This window comes from Phocoena sinus, chromosome 10, assembly GCF_008692025.1.
Source record: "Phocoena sinus isolate mPhoSin1 chromosome 10, mPhoSin1.pri, whole genome shotgun sequence".
Classification (NCBI taxonomy): domain Eukaryota; kingdom Metazoa; phylum Chordata; class Mammalia; order Artiodactyla; family Phocoenidae; genus Phocoena; species Phocoena sinus.
This window is the reverse complement of record NC_045772.1, coordinates 1-5,000: the sequence shown is the minus strand read 5'-3', so window position 1 is coordinate 5,000 and position 5,000 is coordinate 1.

Here is a 5,000-nt window from a genome sequence, read left to right as displayed (position 1 = left end):
GGTTAGGGTTAGGGTTAGGGTTAGGGTTAGGGTTAGGGTTAGGGTTAGGGTTAGGGTTAGGGTTAGGGTTAGGGTTAGGGTTAGGGTTAGGGTTAGGGTTAGGGTTAGGGTTAGGGTTAGGGTTAGGGTTAGGGTTAGGGTTAGGGTTAGGGTTAGGGTTAGGGTTAGGGTTAGGGTTAGGATTAGGGTTAGGGTTAGGGTTAGGGTTAGGGTTAGGGTTAGGGTTAGGGTTAGGGTTAGGGTTAGGGTTAGGGTTAGGGTTAGGGTTAGGGTTAGGGTTAGGGTTAGGGTTAGGGTTAGGGTTAGGGTTAGGGTTAGGGTTAGGGTTAGGGTTAGGGTTAGGGTTAGGGTTAGGGTTAGGGTTAGGGTTAGGGTTAGGGTTAGGGTTAGGGTTAGGGTTAGGGTTAGGGTTAGGGTTAGGGTTAGGGTTAGGGTTAGGGTTAGGGTTAGGGTTAGGTTAGGGTTAGGGTTAGGGTTAGGGTTAGGGTTAGGGTTAGGGTTAGGGTTAGGGTTAGGGTTAGGGTTAGGGTTAGGGTTAGGGTTAGGGTTAGGGTTAGGGTTAGGGTTAGGGTTAGGGTTAGGGTTAGGGTTAGGGTTAGGGTTAGGGTTAGGGTTAGGGTTAGGGTTAGGGTTAGGGTTAGGGTTAGGGTTAGGGTTAGGGTTAGGGTTAGGGTTAGGGTTAGGGTTAGGGTTAGGGTTAGGGTTAGGGTTAGGGTTAGGGTTAGGGTTAGGGTTAGGGTTAGGGTTAGGGTTAGGGTTAGGGTTAGGGTTAGGGTTAGGGTTAGGGTTAGGGTTAGGGTTAGGGTTAGGGTTAGGGTTAGGGTTAGGGTTAGGGTTAGGGTTAGGGTTAGGGTTAGGGTTAGGGTTAGGGTTAGGGTTAGGGTTAGGGTTAGGGTTAGGGTTAGGGTTAGGGTTAGGGTTAGGGTTAGGGTTAGGGTTAGGGTTAGGGTTAGGGTTAGGGTTAGGGTTAGGGTTAGGGTTAGGGTTAGGGTTAGGGTTAGGGTTAGGGTTAGGGTTAGGGTTAGGGTTAGGGTTAGGGTTAGGGTTAGGGTTAGGGTTAGGGTTAGGGTTAGGGTTAGGGTTAGGGTTAGGGTTAGGGTTAGGGTTAGGGTTAGGGTTAGGGTTAGGGTTAGGGTTAGGGTTAGGGTTAGGGTTAGGGTTAGGGTTAGGGTTAGGGTTAGGGTTAGGGTTAGGGTTAGGGTTAGGGTTAGGGTTAGGGTTAGGGTTAGGGTTAGGGTTAGGGTTAGGGTTAGGGTTAGGGTTAGGGTTAGGGTTAGGGTTAGGGTTAGGGTTAGGGTTAGGGTTAGGGTTAGGGTTAGGGTTAGGGTTAGGGTTAGGGTTAGGGTTAGGGTTAGGGTTAGGGTTAGGGTTAGGGTTAGGGTTAGGGTTAGGGTTAGGGTTAGGGTTAGGGTTAGGGTTAGGGTTAGGGTTAGGGTTAGGGTTAGGGTTAGGGTTAGGGTTAGGGTTAGGGTTAGGGTTAGGGTTAGGGTTAGGGTTAGGGTTAGGGTTAGGGTTAGGGTTAGGGTTAGGGTTAGGGTTAGGGTTAGGGTTAGGGTTAGGGTTAGGGTTAGGGTTAGGGTTAGGGTTAGGGTTAGGGTTAGGGTTAGGGTTAGGGTTAGGGTTAGGGTTAGGGTTAGGGTTAGGGTTAGGGTTAGGGTTAGGGTTAGGGTTAGGGTTAGGGTTAGGGTTAGGGTTAGGGTTAGGGTTAGGGTTAGGGTTAGGGTTAGGGTTAGGGTTAGGGTTAGGGTTAGGGTTAGGGTTAGGGTTAGGGTTAGGGTTAGGGTTAGGGTTAGGGTTAGGGTTAGGGTTAGGGTTAGGGTTAGGGTTAGGGTTAGGGTTAGGGTTAGGGTTAGGGTTAGGGTTAGGGTTAGGGTTAGGGTTAGGGTTAGGGTTAGGGTTAGGGTTAGGGTTAGGGTTAGGGTTAGGGTTAGGGTTAGGGTTAGGGTTAGGGTTAGGGTTAGGGTTAGGGTTAGGGTTAGGGTTAGGGTTAGGGTTAGGGTTAGGGTTAGGGTTAGGGTTAGGGTTAGGGTTAGGGTTAGGGTTAGGGTTAGGGTTAGGGTTAGGGTTAGGGTTAGGGTTAGGGTTAGGGTTAGGGTTAGGGTTAGGGTTAGGGTTAGGGTTAGGGTTAGGGTTAGGGTTAGGGTTAGGGTTAGGGTTAGGGTTAGGGTTAGGGTTAGGGTTAGGGTTAGGGTTAGGGTTAGGGTTAGGGTTAGGGTTAGGGTTAGGGTTAGGGTTAGGGTTAGGGTTAGGGTTAGGGTTAGGGTTAGGGTTAGGGTTAGGGTTAGGGTTAGGGTTAGGGTTAGGGTTAGGGTTAGGGTTAGGGTTAGGGTTAGGGTTAGGGTTAGGGTTAGGGTTAGGGTTAGGGTTAGGGTTAGGGTTAGGGTTAGGGTTAGGGTTAGGGTTAGGGTTAGGGTTAGGGTTAGGGTTAGGGTTAGGGTTAGGGTTAGGGTTAGGGTTAGGGTTAGGGTTAGGGTTAGGGTTAGGGTTAGGGTTAGGGTTAGGGTTAGGGTTAGGGTTAGGGTTAGGGTTAGGGTTAGGGTTAGGGTTAGGGTTAGGGTTAGGGTTAGGGTTAGGGTTAGGGTTAGGGTTAGGGTTAGGGTTAGGGTTAGGGTTAGGGTTAGGGTTAGGGTTAGGGTTAGGGTTAGGGTTAGGGTTAGGGTTAGGGTTAGGGTTAGGGTTAGGGTTAGGGTTAGGGTTAGGGTTAGGGTTAGGGTTAGGGTTAGGGTTAGGGTTAGGGTTAGGGTTAGGGTTAGGGTTAGGGTTAGGGTTAGGGTTAGGGTTAGGGTTAGGGTTAGGGTTAGGGTTAGGGTTAGGGTTAGGGTTAGGGTTAGGGTTAGGGTTAGGGTTAGGGTTAGGGTTAGGGTTAGGGTTAGGGTTAGGGTTAGGGTTAGGGTTAGGGTTAGGGTTAGGGTTAGGGTTAGGGTTAGGGTTAGGGTTAGGGTTAGGGTTAGGGTTAGGGTTAGGGTTAGGGTTAGGGTTAGGGTTAGGGTTAGGGTTAGGGTTAGGGTTAGGGTTAGGGTTAGGGTTAGGGTTAGGGTTAGGGTTAGGGTTAGGGTTAGGGTTAGGGTTAGGGTTAGGGTTAGGGTTAGGGTTAGGGTTAGGGTTAGGGTTAGGGTTAGGGTTAGGGTTAGGGTTAGGGTTAGGGTTAGGGTTAGGGTTAGGGTTAGGGTTAGGGTTAGGGTTAGGGTTAGGGTTAGGGTTAGGGTTAGGGTTAGGGTTAGGGTTAGGGTTAGGGTTAGGGTTAGGGTTAGGGTTAGGGTTAGGGTTAGGGTTAGGGTTAGGGTTAGGGTTAGGGTTAGGGTTAGGGTTAGGGTTGGGTTAGGGTTAGGGTTAGGGTTAGGGTTAGGGTTAGGGTTAGGGTTAGGGTTAGGGTTAGGGTTAGGGTTAGGGTTAGGGTTAGGGTTAGGGTTAGGGTTAGGGTTAGGGTTAGGGTTAGGGTTAGGGTTAGGGTTAGGGTTAGGGTTAGGGTTAGGGTTAGGGTTAGGGTTAGGGTTAGGGTTAGGGTTAGGGTTAGGGTTAGGGTTAGGGTTAGGGTTAGGGTTAGGGTTAGGGTTAGGGTTAGGGTTAGGGTTAGGGTTAGGGTTAGGGTTAGGGTTAGGGTTAGGGTTAGGGTTAGGGTTAGGGTTAGGGTTAGGGTTAGGGTTAGGGTTAGGGTTAGGGTTAGGGTTAGGGTTAGGGTTAGGGTTAGGGTTAGGGTTAGGGTTAGGGTTAGGGTTAGGGTTAGGGTTAGGGTTAGGGTTAGGGTTAGGGTTAGGGTTAGGGTTAGGGTTAGGGTTAGGGTTAGGGTTAGGGTTAGGGTTAGGGTTAGGGTTAGGGTTAGGGTTAGGGTTAGGGTTAGGGTTAGGGTTAGGGTTAGGGTTAGGGTTAGGGTTAGGGTTAGGGTTAGGGTTAGGGTTAGGGTTAGGGTTAGGGTTAGGTTAGGGTTAGGGTTAGGGTTAGGGTTAGGGTTAGGGTTAGGGTTAGGGTTAGGGTTAGGGTTAGGGTTAGGGTTAGGGTTAGGGTTAGGGTTAGGGTTAGGGTTAGGGTTAGGGTTAGGGTTAGGGTTAGGGTTAGGGTTAGGGTTAGGGTTAGGGTTAGGGTTAGGGTTAGGGTTAGGGTTAGGGTTAGGGTTAGGGTTAGGGTTAGGGTTAGGGTTAGGGTTAGGGTTAGGGTTAGGGTTAGGGTTAGGGTTAGGGTTAGGGTTAGGGTTAGGGTTAGGGTTAGGGTTAGGGTTAGGGTTAGGGTTAGGGTTAGGGTTAGGGTTAGGGTTAGGGTTAGGGTTAGGGTTAGGGTTAGGGTTAGGGTTAGGGTTAGGGTTAGGGTTAGGGTTAGGGTTAGGGTTAGGGTTAGGGTTAGGGTTAGGGTTAGGGTTAGGGTTAGGGTTAGGGTTAGGGTTAGGGTTAGGGTTAGGGTTAGGGTTAGGGTTAGGGTTAGGGTTAGGGTTAGGGTTAGGGTTAGGGTTAGGGTTAGGGTTAGGGTTAGGGTTAGGGTTAGGGTTAGGGTTAGGGTTAGGGTTAGGGTTAGGGTTAGGGTTAGGGTTAGGGTTAGGGTTAGGGTTAGGGTTAGGGTTAGGGTTAGGGTAGGGTTAGGGTTAGGGTTAGGGTTAGGGTTAGGGTTAGGGTTAGGGTTAGGGTTAGGGTTAGGGTTAGGGTTAGGGTTAGGGTTAGGGTTAGGGTTAGGGTTAGGGTTAGGGTTAGGGTTAGGGTTAGGGTTAGGGTTAGGGTTAGGGTTAGGGTTAGGGTTAGGGTTAGGGTTAGGGTTAGGGTTAGGGTTAGGGTTAGGGTTAGGGTTAGGGTTAGGGTTAGGGTTAGGGTTAGGGTTAGGGTTAGGGTTAGGGTTAGGGTTAGGGTTAGGGTTAGGGTTAGGGTTAGGGTTAGGGTTAGGGTTAGGGTTAGGGTTAGGGTTAGGGTTAGGGTTAGGGTTAGGGTTAGGGTTAGGGTTAGGGTTAGGGTTAGGGTTAGGGTTAGGGTTAGGGTTAGGGTTAGGGTTAGGGTTAGGGTTAGGGTTAGGGTTAGGGTTAG